Source organism: Bufo bufo, chromosome 9, assembly GCF_905171765.1.
Source record: "Bufo bufo chromosome 9, aBufBuf1.1, whole genome shotgun sequence".
Taxonomy (NCBI): domain Eukaryota; kingdom Metazoa; phylum Chordata; class Amphibia; order Anura; family Bufonidae; genus Bufo; species Bufo bufo.
Window position 1 is genome coordinate 161,453,941 of NC_053397.1, and position 22,616 is coordinate 161,476,556.

Below are 22,616 nucleotides of genomic sequence, written 5' to 3' on the forward strand. Positions count from 1 at the left end.
GTCATGTGTGCCAGAGTCCCAAAAGGCAAGACACTCAATCTCCTCATCCTCTTTCTCCTCTTCTGCCCATCCACACTGAACAGATGGAATTAAACTTCCATGGGTACTACCCTCTGTAGCAGAGGCAACCGTCTTCTGTTCCTCCTCCTCCTCATCATCATCCAATTTGCGCTGAGAAGACGAACTGAGGGTGATCTGGCTATCACCCTGTGTATTGTCTTCCCCCATTTCCACCTCTTCCACATGCAAAGCGTCCGCATTAATTGTGAGCAGCAAGCGTTTGAGTAGACACAGAAGTGGGATGGTTACGCTGATAATAGCGTTATCACCGCTCACCATCTGTGTTGATTCCTCAAAGTTGCGTAAAACCTCCCACAGGTCAGACATCAATGCCCACTCATCGCTTGTGAAGAGCGGAAGCTGACTGGAAAGGCGACAACCATGTTGCAGCTGGTATTCCACTACTGACTGCCCTCTGCTGCTCACAAAGCCTGGCTAACATGTGGAACGTGGAGTTCCAGCGGAAGCTGTCGATGACCTGAAATGGGGACACACGCGGCGCACCTTCACCATTAGCTCAGGCAAATTGGGGTAGGTTTTGAGAAACCACTGAACCACTAGGTTGAACACGTGGGCTAGGCATGGTATGTGTGAGAGCTTGCCAGGCACCAAAGCCGCCACCAAGTTACGGCCATTATCACACACAACCATGCCTGGTTGTAGGTTGAGTGGCAAGAGCCACAGCCCAGTTTGGTCCCTTATCCCCTGCCACAGCTCTGCGGCAGTGTGGAAGTGAAGGAGCAGGCAGAGGAGGAGGAGAAGTGGGGTTGCAGCCACTAATGTAGGTGGTGGCGGAAACCCTGATGGCATCGGTAGCACCTGTGCCATCACAGGGTACGACTCTTCCCCGGCCTCCACAACATTCACCCAGTGTGCCGTCAGGGAAATGTAGCGTCCCTGGCCAAAAGCACTTGTCCATGTGTCGTTAAATGGACCTTCCCAATAACTGTGTTGGTCAGGGCACGGGTGATGTTACGGGACACATGCTGTTGTAAGGCTGGGACTGCACACCATGAAAAATATTTGCTGCTGGGAACAGAGTAACGCGGGACGGTCACCGCCATCAGGCTGCGGAAAGCCTCAGTGTCCACAAGCCTAAATAGCAACATTTCCAGGGCCAGCCATTTGGAAACGTGTGAGTGGGTGGCTGGGTATTTGCGCTTTCGTTCAAAAGCCTGGAGTATAGACATCTGTACGCTGCGCTGGGACACAGAAGTGGATGTGCTAGCTGATGGTGCTTGCGAAGGTCCAGGTGCAGGGCGGGAGGCATCCGGGCCTGCGTCTTGGACAGGGGATTGGCCAGCACGTAAAACAGGGGAAGAGGAGACAGTGGTGTGACCCGCAGACACTGATTGTGGGCCCAGGCGTTCGGCCCACCTATTAGGGTGCTTTGATGCCATGTGGCGGATCATGCTGATGGTGGTGAGGTTGCTAGTGTTCATACCCCTGCTCATTTTGTTATGGCACAGGTTGCAAATGACAATTCTTTTATTGTCCGCACTTTCCTCAAAAAAGCGCCAGAACAGTTGCGGGCCTGTTTGGTGTGGCCCGCCTTCTCCCTTTTGCCACCCCACTGCCTCTTCCAGCCTGTTGCGGTGCTGCGGATCCCTCCGCCTCTGCTGTCCTCACTCGGTTTGGCACCTTCCCATGTTGGGTCAGTGACTTCATCGTCCACCACCTCCTCTTCCACTTCCTCACTCTGGTTATCCTCCTGACTTGTTGACCTAACAACAACCTCAGTTATTGACAACTGTGTCTTATCCTCATCATCAACCTCTTGAGACACTAATTGCGGTTGACTTATTCGCAACTCTCATCATCATCATCATCCACCTAGTGAAACACTAATTGCCCTTCCCCACTGCAATCTTCTTGTGACTGTGGATGCTGAAGAGTTTGGGAATCAGGGCACAATTTCTCCTCATGTCCCTCTTCAAGTGGGCTTATCAAGAGGCCCAAATCAAGGAATGGCGATGAAAAGAGCTCCTCGGAATATCCGAGTGTGGGATCACTTGTTTGCCATAACTCTCCATGGTGGGAGGAAGGAGTATAAGGGTGAGCATTCTGTTGACTAGACTCTTGGCTAGTGAGATTGGACTTTGTGGAAGACAGGGTGGTGCTTAACCGACTGGAAGCATTATCTGCTGCAATCCAACCGACCACCTGGTTGCACTGGCCTGACTTTGAGAGTGGTGTCCTGCGCCGCCCTACAAACTGGGACATGAAGCTAGGTATCGTGGATGAGTGTGTTTCTTGTGCTCTGGCAGCAGGCACAGTTTCACCGCGCCCAGGGCCACGGCCTGTGCGTGCACCATTAGCAGCACGGCCACTTCCTCGCCCCTTACTGCTCCCCTTATGCATATTAAATGATATATATGCTTGCAAGTATGTCACAAGTACAGAAAAACCAAAAAAGGGGGTCAGTCAGCACATACCAAACCGCAGAAGCACATTGCTATGGCAGGGAACAACATTGAAAGACAGAAACATGCAATGCGACAATTAACTGCAATATAGAGTACAAAATTGCATAATAATAACAAGTGCTACACTATAAGTGCGAGATACTTGGCAAATCGTTTTGTACAAAATTATTTGAGCCCGTCTGCCGAGCGCCAAGGCGATCTCTGTTAGACTGGTTCCTACGCTAAATTCTACCTGTTAGGTGCCATGACGGCTACCATACACTTCAGGGAGTGTAGGTTCCACAGCAGGCCCACTCCACGACACCACCGACACCAAATGGCTACCAAGGACTGCAGTGAGAGTCCACAAACTATCTCACTCCTGGCGCCGGTGGTGTCGTGGATTGGGCCTGCTGTGGAACCTACACTCCCTGAAGTGTATGGTAGCCGTCATGGCACCTAACAGGTAGAATTTAGCGTAGGAAAAGTCTAACAGAGATCGCCTTGACGCTCGGCAGACGGGCTCAAATAATTTTGTACAAAACGATTTGCCAAGTATCTCGCACTTATAGTGTAGCACTTGTTATTATTATGCAATTTTGTACTCTGTATGTCACACGTACAGTAGCGCAGGTTTTGTAAGTGTATGCGCAAATAAAGTACACAGAATGTCACAGATATTTTTAGTATGCGCACACGTTAAACAGGAGGTATAGCGCAAGTAATGTCGCTGTCCGCAGCGTCTATGAAAAAAGTACACAGAATGTCACAGATAATTTTAGATTGCGCAAACGTTATACAGGAGGTATAGCGCAAGTAATGTCACTGTCAACAGCGCCTAATAAAAATTACACTGAATTAATGTCACTAATATTTAGGATGCGCAAACGTTATACAGGAGCTATGTGCTATAAACGCCGACATACAATACATACATGTCTACGTGTTTCGGATCACAAAAATGTGGACCCTTACTCATGAGTAAGGGTCCACATTTTTGTGATCTGAAACGCGTAAACATGTATGTATTGTATGTCGGTGTTGAGGGAAGTGTTATATTTAAATATATATGTATATATGCATTAGCCCTTTTACATGGGCCTGTCCAGGTGGTGAATGTGTATACATAGAGATGTATGTATGTATGCCCCCTTGTCAGCATACATGTGTGAGTGTGTGTGTGTGTGTGAGTGTGTGTGTGAGTGTGTGTGTGAGTGTGTGTGTGTGTGTGTGTGTGTGTATATATATATATATATATATATATATATATATATGATGTCTGCATCATTGGATTGGCTTGTATCCACATTGGGCTTTTTGCACCCTTCATCCCTTTGTTTTCTGTGACGGTGCTGCCATCTTTTTTCTTTTTTTATATACAGCTGTTTTTTGGCATTTGCACGTCAGTTTATTACGGACTTAATTTTTTCAACATGTCTATCAATGATCAAATTCCACCCGGAGGCTTCACATACACACAGGAAGCAGTCGACAGGATTCTATGCATGATTGAGGGAGATGCCGCGTTCCTCACCATGAATTCCTATCAAAGAGATCTATCTCTTTGCGTCTCCACATGACCACTCTTGGAGAGTATTTTAAGGCGCAACGTGTTCCCAGAGGGATGAGATCCAATCTACGCCCCAATTTGTTCTCTGGCTGTCCTTTGTTTTGTAAAAAATTTGAAAACCTTTCAAACCGGTATGCACTGGACTTTATACTGCTCAACATTGAATTTTTACAGGGCAAATTGTCTAGTGTTATGCTTGAATTGGCAAGTGTGGAACAACAACTGATTAATTTATCCTCAGCTGAGGAATTTGGGACATACAATGATGCATTTTCTACCCAGTTACAGAGTTTTCGTGTGGAGATGGAGGAAGGCAAACGCTTTAAGTGGAATCGGGACTCTGATGACTATAAAAAAGGCAACATATATTCCTGGCAATCCAGCGATAAGAGTGTTTATACGAACAAGGAGGGATGGAAAAAGAAACAGAAACCTACTCAAGATGCTTTTTCTGTTGACCAGGCTTTTTTAGGGTTAAGGGAGACAGAACTGTCCGGAGACAACGCATCCGGCGTGGAGGCCGTAGACACAGGCGACAACAAAAAGCAGCGCAACAACAGACCACGTCCTCCTGGCAGGAACAACCCGTCGAGGAAGAAGTAACCGTGGTAAATCTTTCTTCAAAAAATTTGTCTGATGCCCAAGTGAGTGTATTAAGTAAGGGGCTTTCTTTTTGCCCTCGAGCCAATGCAGATTGGTTCGAACTTGATTTTGATCTGTATAATTTTTTTTGTGCTATCAAGTTGAAAATTTGGTTCCACAACAGGGGGAGGATAGAGCATGCCAAGATGAGTGATTTCTCTCTTGGCATGCTCGATCTTTCAACTAGAAGCACTTTTAACCCAGTCATTAATGAGCCTGCAGTGGAGGCGTATATGGCTGCCGTTAAATCCGACATTCAGAGGTTGAAGGCGACCAGGTCTGTACAACCTTTTGGTCATCCCAATGTGACAACTGATGAGATGGTTGCTCTTAAAGAATTAAAACTTGACCACGAACTTACCATTAAGGCCGCGGATAAAGGCGGTGCGGTGGTCGTGCTTGATACCCAGAAGTATATTGCCGAAATCAAGCGGCAATTGAGCGATAGAACCGTCTATAGTCACATTGATTTTGACCCAAGGTTCAAGGTTGCTGATTTGATTGAAAATGTATTAACAGAGGCTTTGCATGCGGGGGTCATTGACGAGGGGCTTGTGGATTTTCTTACTGTACCACATCCTGTCACTCCGGTGCTCTATGTGTTACCCAAGATCCACAAGTCCCTCGTCGATCCACCTGGCCGCCCCATTGTTTCGGGGTCTGATTCAATCTTCAGCCATGTGGCCATCTTCCTTGACAAGGTTTTGTGTAGTTTTGCATGTGGGGGCAGCTCCTATATTCGTGACACCAGCGATTTTTTGCTTAAACTGCAGGCTGTTGAACTTATTGATGTATCTGATGTGATACTTGCATCTTTTGATGTAACTTCACTTTATACATCAATAGATCATCAAAAGGGATTGGCTGCGGTCGGGTCAATGTTGGAGAAATCCACACTCACTGATGGCTCCCAACATTTTATATTATCTTTGTTGGAGATTGTGCTCAGGCACAATTATTTTTTATTTCAAGATTCATACTACGTGCAGGAACAGGGTGTGGCGATGGGGTCCAATGTGGCCCCAACTTATGCCAATATCTTTATGCGCAGGTTTGAGGAGGACGTCGTCTATGGAAGCCACCACTTCCAACATGTTAGGGCGTGGTGGCGGTACATAGACGACGTCTTCCTCATTTGGACAGGGGATGCCCAACAACTCTGTGATTTTCGCAGTTTCCTTAATGGAATTGATAGGGCACTACAGTTCACTTTGGTGCATTCCTGTGTCGAAATGCAGTTCCTGGACACCTGCGTGATCCTGTCGGATGGTAAATTGCAGACAGAATTGTTCACTAAGCCAACCGACAGGAACACGCTACTGACTTACAGCAGTAACCACCCTAGGTCTATGGTAAAATCCCTTCCATACTCCCAGTTCTTGAGGGTCACACGCATTGTTTCAGACCCTGTGGCATCTAATAATACCTTGGATACACTGCTACACAAATTTGAGAAGCGGGGTTATCCAACCAAGTTATTACAGGAACAAAAGAAATTGGTTAGTCAACTCAATAGGGATGACACTCTAAAAAGCAAAGTAAAACAAAAGCAGATGATGAGGATCCCCTTTATTTCTACCCATTGTGAACAGAGCGTCGATATAAGCAATATTATCCGACGTCACTGGGGTATATTGGGTTGTTGTCTCAACACTGTCAAGGAATTCCACTCTCCTCCCATCATGTCCTACCGTAGGTCCAAGAGTCTCAAGGACCAACTGGTAAGGGCGGACGTAGGAACTTTGAAGACAGCAAGACAGCTGACCTTGACAGGTGCCAGTGTCGGCTGTTTTCCTTGTTTGTCCTGCGTAAATTGTAAATTTACTCTCAAGGGTAGAGCCTTCATACACCCACAAACTGGGGTTACATATCAGATAAGGCATTATCTGACTTGTGACTCCAGCTTTGTTGTGTATGTTATTGTTTGTCCTTGTAATCTGTTGTACGTCGGTGAAACAACAACTGATTTCAAGACACGATTCAACAATCACCGACTTAGTGTCCGGAAAAAAAGACTGGATTTACCAGTCTCTAAACATTTTGCCAATCAGAAACACAGCGAGAAAGATCTGAAATTCTGTATTATTGATCATGTACCAATGCCTAGGAGAGGTGGCAATAGGATTAGCCTTTTAAAGAAGCGAGAACTAAAATGGATTTACACGCTGGGCTCCCTCCAGCCACATGGTCTCAATGTGGATTACAAGGTTGGGGTTGGTTAGGTGCGTGTTTTGCCCTCTATCCGTGTATTTTTAATGTCGATTGTCCCAGTGTAGATTATGTGACTTGTGTGTATTAAACATAAATCTTCGTTTATTCTAATAGTCTTTTTAAAATATTGTTTGTTTTGGATTCACTTCCGTGCACTTATGTTCACATTTTATCTTTACAGATGGTATGTTGCCGAGTTTGGGGTGAGGATAAGCAGTGTGACATTCATGTGGGCAGTGCGATCACGGTGTCTGGACACCATTGTCTATGCCAAAAACGACTTCCGTGTGCTTTCCAGAAAATTGCCTTTGTTTTTTTATCGTCTGCTGCATATGTGGTAGGGTGTCATGAGGAGAGCCCTCTGAGTGGTGTGGTGACAGGTGGGTTTTGATCGGCGTGACTGCGACCCTGTATTTGCATGCAGATGCGGAGCCGCGCTGTGGTCACGGCTGGCGGATTCACTCTTAATTGTTAGTGTAGCCCTCAGCCGAGCCCGCTCAGCCACTTTCGATACTTTGGCATTGTCCCATACCAGTACCATCCTGATTCCACACTGTACCAGACTAAGGCTACTTTCACACTAGCGTTCGGAGCGGATCCGTCTGATGTTTCATCAGACGGATCCGCTCCGATAATGCAGACGTTTGCATCCGTTCAGAACGGATCCGTCTGCATTATTACTTAGAAAATTTTCTAAGTCTGAAAGTAGCCTGAGCGGATCCGTTCAGACTTTACATTGAAAGTCAATGGGGAACGGATCCGCTTGAAGATTGAGCCATATAGTGTCATCTTCAAGCGGATCCGTCCCCATTGACTTACATTGTAAGTGTGGACGGATCCGCTCGCCTCCGCACGGCCAGGCGGACACCCGAACGCTGCAAGCAGCGTTCAGGTGTCCGCTCACTGAGCGGAGCGGAGGCTGAACGCTGGCAGGCGGATGCATTCTCAGTGGATCCGCCTCCACTGAGAATGCATTGGGGCCAGACGGATGCGTTCGGGGCCGCTCGTGAGCCCCTTCAAACGGTGCGCACGAGCGGACACCCGAACGCTAGTGTGAAAGTAGCCTAAGTTGTCATCATGAGCGTCAGGGCGACATAATGGGCTGTTTTGCCCTTATCCATAATGGCTGTCTCGGCGCGGTGACGCAAGAGCGCATGCGTCATGTGACGAGATTGATACTGGCCGGGAACATGTATTATACGTCATATGGACATGCTCAGTGGGGACCCAGGCACGCCGGACCGCACATGTCAGCATGGATTACAACTGATCTTCATCCTGTATTCTTAGCACGCATCACCTGTACTAGTAAGCACTTGACACTTTATGTAATTACCTACAGTTGACACTGATAATGTTATTAATTATATATTTATATGAATATTTCACTGGATTTTATATTCACGATAATTATCCTTATGCAATTAGGTGTATCACAATTGGATCATATTGTATCGCTGATTTTATCCGTTTTCACATGTATGATGTATCATGTACTTTGGTTTTTTGTTAATTATGTTCACTTGACATGTAATTGGTTATGGTTAGCTGTAACACTATATATGTCCAGATCTTGGTTTGTACACACTGCTTGAGGAAGGCTCCTGTGTTAGAGCCGAAACGTCGCTATAGCCTTATGGGTAAATAAAGTTTTTTGATTTTTAATCTATTGGAGTGCTGCCCTTTTTCATCGTCTGCATCATTGGATTGGCTTGTATCCACATTGGGCTTTTTGCACCCTTCATCCCTTTGTTTTCTGTGACGGTGCTGCCATCTTTTTTCTATTTATTTATTTATATATATATATATATATATATATATATATATATATATATATGCAGGTGGGCTTATTGCTGCCCATTTATGCCCCAGAATTATATTGTATATATACATGCATGTAGATGTGCCCCAAACATCTACACTCACCTAAAGAATTATTAGGAACACCTGTTCTATTTCTCATTAATGCAATTATCTAGTCAACCAATCACATGGCAGTTGCTTCAATGCATTTAGGGGTGTGGTCCTGGTCAAGACAATCTCCTGAACTCCAAACTGAATGTCAGAATGGGAAAGAAAGGTGATTTAAGCAATTTTGAGCGTGGCATGGTTGTTGGTGCCAGACGGGCCGGTCTGAGTATTTCACTATCTGCTCAGTTACTGGGATTTTCACGCACTACCATTTATAGGGTTTACAAATAATGGTGTGAAAAGGGAAAAACATCCAGTATGCGGCAGTCCTGTGGGCAAAAATGCCTTGTGGATGCTAGAGGTCAGAGGAGAATGGGCCGACTGATTCAAGCTGATAGAAGAGCAACGTTGACTGAAATAACCACTCGTTACAACCGAGGTATGCAGCAAAGCATTTGTGAAGCCACAACACGCACAACCTTGAGGCGGATGGGCTACAACAGCAGAAGACCCCACCGGGTACCACTCATCTCCACTACAAATAGGAAAAAGAGGCTACAATTTGCACAAGCTCACCAAAATTGGACTGTTGAAGACTGGAAAAATGTTGCCTGGTCTGATGAGTCTCGATTTCTGTTGAGACATTCAAATGGTAGAGTTCGAATTTGGCGTAAACAGAATGAGAACATGTATCCATCCTCTGATGGCTACTTCCAGCAGGATAATGCACCATGTCACAAAGCTCGAATCATTTCAAATTGGTTTCTTGAACATGACAATGAGTTCACTGTACTAAAATGGCCCCCACAGTCACCAGATCTCAACCCAATAGAGCATCTTTGGGATGTGGTGGAACGGGAGCTTCGTGCCCTGGATGTGCATCCCTCAAATCTACATCAACTGCAAGATGCTATCCTATCAATATGGGCCAACATTTCTAAAGAATGCTATCAGCACCTTGTTGAATCAATGCCACGTAGAATTAAGGCAGTTCTGAAGGCAAAAGGGGGTTCAACACCGTATTAGTATGGTGTTCCTAATAATTCTTTAGGTGAGTGTATATGGATGTATATACCTAAATGTGGCCAACTGTAATCCCCTCAGGTGTTAACTAGAGTTGAGCGAACACCTGGATGTTCGGGTTCGAGAAGTTCGGCCGAACTTCCCGGAAATGTTCGGGTTCGGGATCCGAACCCGATCCGAACTTCGTCCCGAACCCGAACCCCATTGAAGTCAATGGTGACCCGAACTTTTGGGCACTAAAAAGGCTGTAAAACAGCCCAGGAAAGAGCTAGAGGTCTGCAAAAGGCAGCAACATGTAGGTAAATCCCCTGCAAACAAATGTGGATAGGGAAATGAATTAAAATAAAAATTAAAAAAATAAAAATGAACCAATATCAATTGGACAGAGGTCCCATAGCAGAGAATCTGGCTTCACGTCAGCAGAGAATCAGTCTCTTCATGCCATAGCAATGAATCTGGCTTCATGTCAGCAGAGAATCAGTCTCTTCATGCCATAGCAGAGAATCTGGCTTCATGTCAGCGCAGAATCAGTCTTCATGTCATAGCAGAGAATCAGGCATCACGTCACCCACCACTGGAACAGGCCACTGTCACACATTTAGGCCCCGGCACCCAGACAGAGGAGAGCGGTCCCGTAACAGAGAATCTGGCCTTATGTCAGCGCAGAATCTGTATTCATGTCATAGCAGAGAATCAGGCTTCACGTCACCCACCACTGGAACAGGCCACTGTCACACATTTAGGCCCCGGCACCCAGACAGAGGAGAGCGGTCCCGTAACAGAGAATCTGGCCTTATGTCAGCGCAGAATCTGTCTTCATGTCATAGCAGAGAATCAAGCTTCACGTCACCCACCACTGGAACAGGCCACTGTCACACATTTAGGCCCCGGCACCCAGACAGAGGGGAGAGGTCCTGTAACAGAGAATCTGGCCTTATGTCAGCACAGAATCTGTCTTCATGTCATAGCAGAGAATCAGGCATCACTTCACCCACCACTGGAACAGGCCACTGTCACACATTTAGGCCCAGGCACCCAGGCAGAGGAGAGAGGTCCCGTAACAGAGAATCTGGCCTTATGTCAGCGCAGAATCTGTATTCATGTCATAGCAGAGAATCAGGCTTCACGTCACCCACCACTGGAACAGGCCACTGTCACACATTTAGGCCCCGGCACCCAGACAGAGGAGAGAGGTCCCGTAACAGAGAATCTGGCCTTATGTCAGCGCAGAATCTGTATTCATGTCATAGTAGAGAATCAGGCTTCACGTCAGCCACCACTGGAACAGGCCACTGTCACACATTTAGGCCCAGGCACCCAGGCAGAGGAGAGAGGTCCCGTAACAGAGAATCTGGCCTTATGTCAGCGCAGAATCTGTCTTCATGTCATAGCAGAGAATCAGGCTTCACGTCAGCCACCACTGGAACAGGCCACTGTCACACATTTAGGTCCAGGCACCCAGGCAGAGGAGAGAGGTCCCGTAACAGAGAATCTGGCCTTATGTCAGCGCAGAATCTGTATTCATGTCATAGCAGAGAATCAGGCTTCACGTCACCCACCACTGGAACAGGCCACTGTCACACATTTAGGCCCAGGCACCCAGACAGAGGAGAGCGGTCCCGTAACAGAGAATCTGGCCTTATGTCAGCGCAGAATCTGTATTCATGTCATAGCAGAGAATCAGGCTTCACGTCACCCACCACTGGAACAGGCCACTGTCACACATTTAGGCCCCGGCACCCAGACAGAGGAGAGCGGTCCCGTAACAGAGAATCTGGCCTTATGTCAGCGCAGAATCTGTCTTCATGTCATAGCAGAGAATCAAGCTTCACGTCACCCACCACTGGAACAGGCCACTGTCACACATTTAGGCCCCGGCACCCAGACAGAGGAGAGAGGTCCCGTAACAGAGAATCTGGCCTTATGTCAGCGCAGAATCTGTCTTCATGTCATAGCAGAGAATCAAGCTTCACGTCACCCACCACTGGAACAGGCCACTGTCACACATTTAGGCCCAGGCACCCAGACAGAGGAGAGCGGTCCCGTAACAGAGAATCTGGCCTTATGTCAGCGCAGAATCTGTATTCATGTCATAGCAGAGAATCAGGCTTCACGTCACCCACCACTGGAACAGGCCACTGTCACACATTTAGGCCCCGGCACCCAGACAGAGGAGAGCGGTCCCGTAACAGAGAATCTGGCCTTATGTCAGCGCAGAATCTGTCTTCATGTCATAGCAGAGAATCAAGCTTCACGTCACCCACCACTGGAACAGGCCACTGTCACACATTTAGGCCCCGGCACCCAGACAGAGGAGAGAGGTCCTGTAACAGAGAATCTGGCCTTATGTCAGCACAGAATCTGTCTTCATGTCATAGCAGAGAATCAGGCATCACTTCACCCACCACTGGAACAGGCCACTGTCACACATTTAGGCCCAGGCACCCAGGCAGAGGAGAGAGGTCCCGTAACAGAGAATCTGGCCTTATGTCAGCGCAGAATCTGTATTCATGTCATAGCAGAGAATCAGGCTTCACGTCACCCACCACTGGAACAGGCCACTGTCACACATTTAGGCCCCGGCACCCAGACAGAGGAGAGAGGTCCCGTAACAGAGAATCTGGCCTTATGTCAGCGCAGAATCTGTATTCATGTCATAGTAGAGAATCAGGCTTCACGTCAGCCACCACTGGAACAGGCCACTGTCACACATTTAGGCCCAGGCACCCAGGCAGAGGAGAGAGGTCCCGTAACAGAGAATCTGGCCTTATGTCAGCGCAGAATCTGTCTTCATGTCATAGCAGAGAATCAGGCTTCACGTCAGCCACCACTGGAACAGGCCACTGTCACACATTTAGGCCCAGGCACCCAGGCAGAGGAGAGAGGTCCCGTAACAGAGAATCTGGCCTTATGTCAGCGCAGAATCTGTATTCATGTCATAGCAGAAAATCAGGCTTCACGTCACCCACCACTGGAACAGGCCACTGTCACACATTTAGGCCCCGGCACCCAGACAGAGGAGAGCGGTCCCGTAACAGAGAATCTGGCCTTATGTCAGCGCAGAATCTGTCTTCATGTCATAGCAGAGAATCAGGCTTCACGTCAGCCACCACTGGAACAGGCCACTGTCACACATTTAGGCCCAGGCACCCAGGCTGAGGAGAGAGGTCCCGTAACAGAGAATCTGGCCTTATGTCAGCACAGAATCTGTATTCATGTCATAGCAGAGAATCAGGCTTCACATCACCCACCACTGGAACAGGCCACTGTCACACATTTAGGCCCAGGCAGAGGAGAGAGGTCCCGTAACAGAGAATCTGGCCTTATGTCAGCGCAGAATCTGTATTCATATCATAGCAGAGAATCAGGCTTCACGTCACCCACCACTGGAACAGGCCACTGTCACACATTTAGGCCCCGGCACCCAGACAGAGGAGAGCGGTCCCGTAACAGAGAATCTGGCCTTATGTCAGCGCAGAATCTGTCTTCATGTCATAGCAGAGAATCAGGCTTCACGTCAGCCACCACTGGAACAGGCCACTGTCACACATTTAGGCCCAGGCACCCAGGCAGAGGAGAGAGGTCCCGTAACAGAGAATCTGGCCTTATGTCAGCGCAGAATCTGTCTTCATGTCATAGCAGAGAATCAGGCTTCACGTCAGCCACCACTGGAACAGGCCACTGTCACACATTTAGGCCCAGGCACCCAGGCAGAGGAGAGAGGTCCCGTAACAGAGAATCTGGCCTTATGTCAGCGCAGAATCTGTATTCATGTCATAGCAGAGAATCAGGCTTCACGTCACCCACCACTGGAACAGGCCACTGTCACACATTTAGGCCCCGGCACCCAGACAGAGGAGAGCGGTCCCGTAACAGAGAATCTGGCCTTATGTCAGCGCAGAATCTGTATTCATGTCATAGCAGAGAATCAGGCTTCACGTCACCCACCACTGGAACAGGCCACTGTCACACATTTAGGCCCCGGCACCCAGACAGAGGAGAGAGGTCCCGTAACAGAGAATCTGGCCTTATGTCAGCGCAGAATCTGTATTCATGTCATAGCAGAGAATCAGGCTTCACGTCACCCACCACTGGAACAGGCCACTGTCACACATTTAGGCCCCGGCACCCAGACAGAGGAGAGCGGTCCCGTAACAGAGAATCTGGCCTTATGTCAGCGCAGAATCTGTCTTCATGTCATAGCAGAGAATCAGGCTTCACGTCAGCCACCACTGGAACAGGCCACTGTCACACATTTAGGCCCAGGCACCCAGGCAGAGGAGAGAGGTCCCGTAACAGAGAATCTGGCCTTATGTCAGCGCAGAATCTGTATTCATGTCATAGCAGAGAATCAGGCTTCACGTCACCCACCACTGGAACAGGCCACTGTCACACATTTAGGCCCCGGCACCCAGACAGAGGAGAGGTTCATTCAACTTTGGGTTGCCCCACAATATAATGGTAAAATCAAATTAAAAATAGTATTGAATGAGGAAGTGCCCTGGAGTACAATAATATATTGTTAAGGGGAGGTAGTTAATATCTAATCTGCACAAGGGATGGACAGATCCTGTGGGATCCATGCCTGGTTCATTTTTATGAACGTCAGCTTGTCCACATTGGCTGTAGACAGGCGGCTGCGTTTGTCTGTAATGACTCCCCCTGCCGTGCTGAATACACGTTCAGACAAAACGCTGGCTGCCGGGCAGGCCAGCACCTCCAAGGCATAAAAGGCTAGCTCTGGCCACGTGGACAATTTGGAGACCCAGAAGTTGAATGGGGCCGAACCATCAGTCAGTACGTGGAGGAGTGTGCACAGGTACTGTTCCACCATGTTAGTGAAATGTTGCCTCCTGCTAACACGTTCCGTATCAGGAGGTGGTGCAGTTAGCTGTGGCGTGGTGACAAAACTTTTCCACATCTCTGCCATGCTAACCCTGCCCTCAGAGGAGCTGGCCGTGACACAGCTGCGTTGGCGACCTCTTGCTCCTCCTCTGCCTTCGCCTTGGGCTTCCACTGGTTCCCCTGTGACATTTGGGAATGCTCTCAGTAGCGCGTCTACCAACGTGCGCTTGTACTCGCGCATCTTCCTATCACGCTCCAGTGTAGGAAGTAAGGTGGGCACATTGTCTTTGTACCGGGGATCCAGCAGGGTGGCAACCCAGTAGTCTGCACACGTTAAAATGTGGGCAACTCTGCTGTCGTTGCGCAGGCACTGCAGCATGTAGTCGCTCATGTGTGCCAGGCTGCCCAGAGGTAAGGACAAGCTGTCCTCTGTGGGAGGCGTATCGTCATCGTCCTGTGTTTCCCCCCAGCCACGCACCAGTGATGGGCCCGAGCTGCTTTGGGTGCCACCCCGCTGTGAACATGCTTCATCCTCATCCTCCTCCACCTCCTCCTCATCCTCGTCCTCCTCGTCCTCCAGTAGTGGGCCCTGTCTGGCCACATTTGTACCTGGCCTCTGGTGTTGCAAAAAACCTCCCTCTGAGTCACTTTGAAGAGACTGGCCTGAAAGTGCTAAAAATGACCCCTCTTCCTCCTCTTCCTCCTGGGCCACCTCCTCTTCCATCATCGCCCTAAGTGTTTTCTCAAGGAGACATAGAAGTGGTATTGTAACGCTGATAACGGCGTCATCGCCACTGGCCATGTTGGTGGAGTACTCGAAACAGCGCAACAGGGCACACAGGTCTCGCATGGAGGCCCAGTCATTGGTGGTGAAGTGTGTCTGATCCGCAGTGCGACTGACCCGTGCGTGCTGCAGCTGAAACTCCACTATGGCCTGCTGCTGCTCGCACAGTCTGTCCAGCATATGCAAGGTGGAGTTCCACCTGGTGGGCACGTCGCATATGAGGCGGTGAGCGGGAAGGCCGAAGTTACGCTGTAGCGCAGACAGGCGAGCAGCGGCAGGGTGTGAACGCCGGAAGCGCGAACAGACGGCCCGCACTTTATGCAGCAGCTCTGACATGTCGGGGTAGTTGCGAATGAACTTCTGCACCACCAAATTCAGCACATGCGCCAGGCAAGGGATGTGCGTCAAACCGGCTAGTCCCAGAGCTGCAACGAGATTTCGCCCATTATCGCACACCACCAGGCCGGGCTTGAGGCTCACCGGCAGCAACCACTCGTCGGTCTGTTGTTCTATACCCCGCCACAACTCCTGTGCGGTGTGGGGCCTGTCCCCCAAACATATGAGTTTCAGAATGGCCTGCTGACGTTTACCCCGTGCTGTGCTGAAGTTGGTGGTGAAGGTGTGTGGCTGACTGGATGAGCAGGTGGAAGAAGAGGAGGAGGAAGCTGAGTAGGAGGAGGAGGAGACAGGAGGCAAAGAATGTTGCCCTGCGATCCTTGGCGGAGGAAGGACGTGCGCCAAATAGCTCTCCGCCTGGGGCCCAGCCGCCACTACATTTACCCAGTGTGCAGTTAGGGAGATATAGCGTCCCTGGCCGTGCTTACTTGTCCACGTATCTGTGGTTAGGTGGACCTTGCCACAGATGGCGTTGCGCAGTGCACACTTGATTTTATCGGACACTTGTTTGTGCAGGGAAGGCACGGCTCTCTTAGAGAAGTAGTGGCGGCTGGGAACAACATACTGTGGGACAGCAAGTGACATGAGCTGTTTGAAGCTGTGTGTGGCCACCAGCCTAAATGACAGCATTTCATAGGCCAGTAGTTTAGAAATGCTGGCATTCAGGGCCAGGGATCGAGGGTGGCTAAGTGGGAATTTACGCTTTCTCTCAAATGTTTGTGAGATGGAGAGCTGAACGCTGCCGTGTGACATGGTTGAGATGCTTGGTGACGCAGGTGGTGGTGTTGGTGGTACATCCCATGTTTGCTGGGCGGCAGGTGCCAACGTTCCTCCAGAGGCAGAGGAAGAGGCCGAGGCGGCGGCAGCAGCAGCAGAAGAGGCCGAGGCGGCGGCAGCAGCAGAAGAGGCCGAGGCGGCAGAAGCAGAAGAGGTAGCAGGGGGAGCCTGAGTGACTTCCTTGTTTTTAAGGTGTTTACTCCACTGCAGTTCATGCTTTGCATGCAGGTGCCTGGTCATGCAGGTTGTGCTAAGGTTCAGAACGTTAATGCCTCGCTTCAGGCTCTGATGGCACAGCGTGCAAACCACTCGGGTCTTGTCGTCAGCACATTGTTTGAAGAAGTGCCATGCCAGGGAACTCCTTGAAGCTGCCTTTGGGGTGCTCAGTCCCAGATGGCGGCGGTCAGTAGCAGGCGGAGTCTCTTGGTGGCGGGTGTTCTGATTTTGCCCACTGCTCCCTCTTTTGCTACGCTGTTGGCTCGGTCTCACCACTGCCTCTTCCTCCGAACTCTGAAAGTCAGTGGCACGACCTTCATTCCATGTGGGGTCTAGGACCTCATCGTCCCCTGCATCGTCTTCCACCCAGTCTTGACCCCTGACCTCCTGTTCAGTCTGCACACTGCAGAAAGACGCAGCAGTTGGCACCTGTGTTTCGTCATCATCAGAGACGTGCTGAGGTGGTATTCCCATGTCCTCATCATCAGGAAACATAAGTGGTTGTGCGTTAGTGCATTCTATCTCTTCCACCCCTGGTGAAAGGCTAGGTGGATGCCCTTGGAAAACCCTGGCAGCAGAGTCTTCAAACAGCATAAGAGACTGCTGCATAACTTGAGGCTCAGACAGTTTCCCTGATATGCATGGGGGTGATGTGACAGACTGATGGGCTTGGTTTTCATGCGCCATCTGTGCGCTTTCTGCAGAAGACTGGGTGGGAGATAATGTGAACGTGCTGGATGCACTGTCGGCCACCCAATTGACTAAATGCCTGCTCCTGCTCAGGCCTTACCATCCTTAGAACGGCATTGGGCCCCACCAAATATCCCTGTAAATTCTGGCGGCTACTGGGACCTGAGGTAGTTGGTTCACTAGGACGTGTGGCTGTGGCAGAACGGCCACGTCCTCTCCCAGCACCAGAGGGTCCACTAACACCACCACGACCATGTCCACGTCCGCGTCCGCGTCCCTTATTAGATGTTTTCCTCATTGTTCCCGTTCACCACAATTTTGAGAATGGCAAATTTGGGGATGCTTTTTCAACCCAGAACAAAAAGTCTGCTTTGACGGTCACTACAAATAACTTGACCAGCTAAAACTGTGCAGATTTGGTTGAATAGAGATGTGAGACCTGTTTTTTTTTGCGCTGTGTGACAGTTATAGCTTTAATCACAGAATGACACTTCTATCAGCACGCTAGCGTGTGTCTTAGGTTTTTCTGAATGATACTATCAATAACTTTAATGGAAGATTTTCTTTTTGGGATAGATTTCAAGTAGGCCTGAAATACCACAAACTAGTTATTTTCAGAATGGCAAATTTGGGAATGCTTTTTCAACCCAGAACAAAAAGTCTGCTTTGACGGTCACTACAAATAACTTGACCAGCTAAAACTGTGCAGATTTGGTTGAATAGAGATGTGAGACCTGTTTTTTTTTGCGCTGTGTGACAGTTATAGCTTTAATCACAGAATGACACTTCTATCAGCACGCTAGCGTGTGTCTTAGGTTTTTCTGAATGATACTATCAATAACTTTAATGGAAGATTTTCTTTTTGGGATAGATTTCAAGTAGGCCTGAAATACCACAAACTAGTTATTTTCAGAATGGCAAATTTGGGAATGCTTTTTCAACCCTGAACAAAAAGTCTGCTTTGACGGTCACTACAAATAACTTGACCAGCTAAAACTGTGCAGATTTGGTTGAATAGAGATGTGAGACCTGTTTTTTTTTGCGCTGTGTGACAGTTATAGCTTTAATCACAGAATGACACTTCTATCAGCACGCTAGCGTGTGTCTTAGGTTTTTCTGAATGATACTATCAATAACTTTAATGGAAGATTTTCTTTTTGGGATAGATTTCAAGTAGGCCTGAAATACCACAAACTAGTTATTTTCAGAATGGCAAATTTGGGAATGCTTTTTCAACCCAGAACAAAAAGTCTGCTTTGACGGTCACTACAAATAACTTGACCAGCTAAAACTGTGCAGATTTGGTTGAATAGAGATGTGAGACCTGTTTTTTTTTGCGCTGTGTGACAGTTATAGCTTTAATCACAGAATTACACTTCTATCAGCACGCTAGCGTGTGTCTTAGGTTTTTCTGAATGATACTATCAATAACTTTAATGGAAGATTTTCTTTTTGGGATAGATTTCAAGTAGGCCTGAAATACCACAAACTAGTTATTTTCAGAATGGCAAATTTGGGAATGCTTTTTCAACCCAGAACAAAAAGTCTGCTTTGACGGTCACTACAAATAACTTGACCAGCTAAAACTGTGCAGATTTGGTTGAATAGAGATGTGAGACCTGTTTTTTTTTGCGCTGTGTGACAGTTATAGCTTTAATCACAGAATGACACTTCTATCAGCACGCTAGCGTGTGTCTTAGGTTTTTCTGAATGATACTCTCAATAACTTTAATGGAAGATTTTCTTTTTGGGATAGATTTCAAGTAGGCCTGAAATACCACAAACTAGTTATTTTCAGAATGGCAAATTTGGGAATGCTTTTTCAACCCAGAACAAAAAGTCTGCTTTGACGGTCACTACAAATAACTTGACCAGCTAAAACTGTGCAGATTTGGTTGAATAGAGATGTGAGACCTGTTTTTCTTTGCGCTGTGTGACAGTTATAGCTTTAATCACAGAATGACACTTCTATCAGCACGCTAGCGTGTGTCTTAGGTTTTTCTGAATGATACTCTCAATAACTTTAATGGAAGATTTTCTTTTTGGGATAGATTTCAAGTAGGCCTGAAATACCACAAACTAGTTATTTTCAGAATGGCAAATTTGGGAATGCTTTTTCAACCCAGAACAAAAAGTCTGCTTTGACGGTCACTACAAATAACTTGACCAGCTAAAACTGTGCAGATTTGGTTGAATAGAGATGTGAGACCTGTTTTTTTTTGCGCTGTGTGACAGTTATAGCTTTAATCACAGAATGACACTTCTATCAGCACGCTAGCGTGTGTCTTAGGTTTTTCTGAATAATACTATCAATAACTTTAATGGAAGATTTTCTTTTTGGGATAGATTTTAAGTAGGCCTGAAATACCTCAAACTAGTTATTTTCAGAATGGCAAATTTGGGAATGCTTTTTCAACCCAGAACAAAAAGTCTGCTTTGACGGTCACTACAAATAACTTGACCAGCTAAAACTGTGCAGATTTGGTTGAATACAGATGTGAGACCTGTTTTTTTTTGCGCTGTGTGACAGTTATAGCTTTAATCACAGAATGACACTTCTATCAGCACGCTAGCGTGTGTCTTAGGTTTTTCTGAATGATACTATCAATAACTTCAATGTAAGATTTTCTTTTTGGGATAGATTTCAAGTAGGCCTGAAATACCACAAACTAGTTATTTTCAGAATGGCAAATTTGGGAATGCTTTTTCAACCCAGAACAAAAAGTCTGCTTTGACGGTCACTACAAATAACTTGACCAGCTAAAACTGTGCAGATTTGGTTGAAAAGAGATGTGAGACCTGTTTTTTTTTGCGCTGTGTGACAGTTATAGCTTTAATCACAGAATGACACTTCTATCAGCACGCTAGCGTGTGTCTTAGGTTTTTCTGAATAATACTATCAATAACTTTAATGGAAGATTTTCTTTTTGGGATAGATTTTAAGTAGGCCTGAAATACCTCAAACTAGTTATTTTCAGAATGGCAAATTTGGGAATGCTTTTTCAACCCAGAACAAAAAGTCTGCTTTGACGGTCACTACAAATAACTTGACCAGCTAAAACTGTGCAGATTTGGTTGAATACAGATGTGAGACCTGTTTTTTTTTGCGCTGTGTGACAGTTATAGCTTTAATCACAGAATGACACTTCTATCAGCACGCTAGCGTGTGTCTTAGGTTTTTCTGAATGATACTATCAATAACTTCAATGTAAGATTTTCTTTTTGGGATAGATTTCAAGTAGGCCTGAAATACCACAAACTAGTTATTTTCAGAATGGCAAATTTGGGAATGCTTTTTCAACCCAGAACAAAAAGTCTGCTTTGACGGTCACTACAAATAACTTGACCAGCTAAAACTGTGCAGATTTGGTTGAATAGAAATGTCAGGTCTATTTTTTAGGCGCTGGGTGACAGGCTCAACTTGCCCCTGATGTAATATATGGCCAAAAAATAACCAGACTGTTGATGGTTAAATGCACTTCGGTGACACAGGCTCAGCCTGCAGCTGATGTAGTATATGGCCAAAAAATAATCAGACTGTTGATGGTTAAATGCACTTGGGTGAAACAGGCTCAGCCTGCAGCTGATGTAGTATATGGCCAAAAAATAACCAGACTGTTGATGGTTAAATGCACTTCGGTGACACAGGCTCAGCCTGCAGCTGATGTAGGATATAGCACAAAATAACCACACTATCGATGGTTAAATACACTTGGTGATAGCTCGTGCTGGCGCACCACAAGTCACAAAATGGCCGCTAATCACCCAAGAAAAAAAGTGATCTAAAAACGCTCTGTGCAGCCACAAAAAAGTGAGCAAGTGAATAATAGCATTTCAATGATCCACAGCTGCAGATCGATCACAGAATGAAGCCTTTTGGAGGAGTTATTCTGCCTAATCTCGCCCTAACATCGCAGCTGCAACCTCTCCCTATACTGATCATAGCAGAGTGACGTGCGGCGCTACGTGACTCCAGCTTAAATAGAGGCTGGGTCACATGGTGCACTGGCCAATCACAGCCATGCCAATAGTAGGCAAGGCTGTGATGGCCTCTTGGGGCAAGTAGTATGACACTTGTTGATTGGCTGCTTTGCAGCCTTTCAAAAAGCGCCAAGAAAGCGCCGAACACCGAACCCGAACCCGTACTTTTACGAAAATGTTCGGGTCCGTGTCACGGACACCCCAAAATTCGGTACGAACCCGAACTATACAGTTCGGGTTCGCTCATCCCTAGTGTTAACCCTTTCTTGGGTTACCCCTGCCCAGGTAACCCTTGCTGTCCAGCAACATCCCTGTTTATATCCCTGGCATGCAAGTATTAACCCTTGCAGTGCCACCATTACCCCTTGTACCCCATAGGGACAGTGAGTAGGCAGGCGGGTGGGATGATATTTGTATTTGTGTAGGTAAGTGTAATGTATAGATAGTGGGTGTGGTGGAATGGGAATTGTGTAGTTAGGTTAGGATTGTGTTTATTGTAGTACTGTTACTTTACTGCGGTGTGTACGTCTATATGTATATATATTTATAACCATTGATCTATAGAAATATATAGATATAGCGTATCAGTTAGACTGTAAATTTGTATCATGTTTATAATACAGTGTATGGTCTTTAATAGTCGCCGCGTAGTAGTAGCAGTAAGTCACATAGTTTAGTTCAGTGGAGTGTAAAGGCAACAGAGGTAGTTAGTTAGTTACACAACTAGCTATATAACATAGTTAGTTATTATTTTAAGGTATAAATGGGCAGAGCCATCACTATACGACTCACGCCTATTTATGAATATTAATTATTGGTATTATCCAAAATATCAATAATTAATATTGTATTAAAGATTATCACTTTTCTTGGGAAGCTGGATTTTTCTTCAGTTTTTATTGCATTTGGTGCTTGGTTCCTGACGTCTATCCGCGCCTCCTTTGGATTTTGAACAGCCGGCTGAGCACTGCAATCTGACTTTGCTTGTACCTTATACAGGAGGTATAGTGCAAGTAATGTCGCTGTCACCAGCGGCTAATAAAAAATGACACTGAATTAATGTCACTGATATTTAGGATGGGCAAACGTTATACAGGAGATGTAG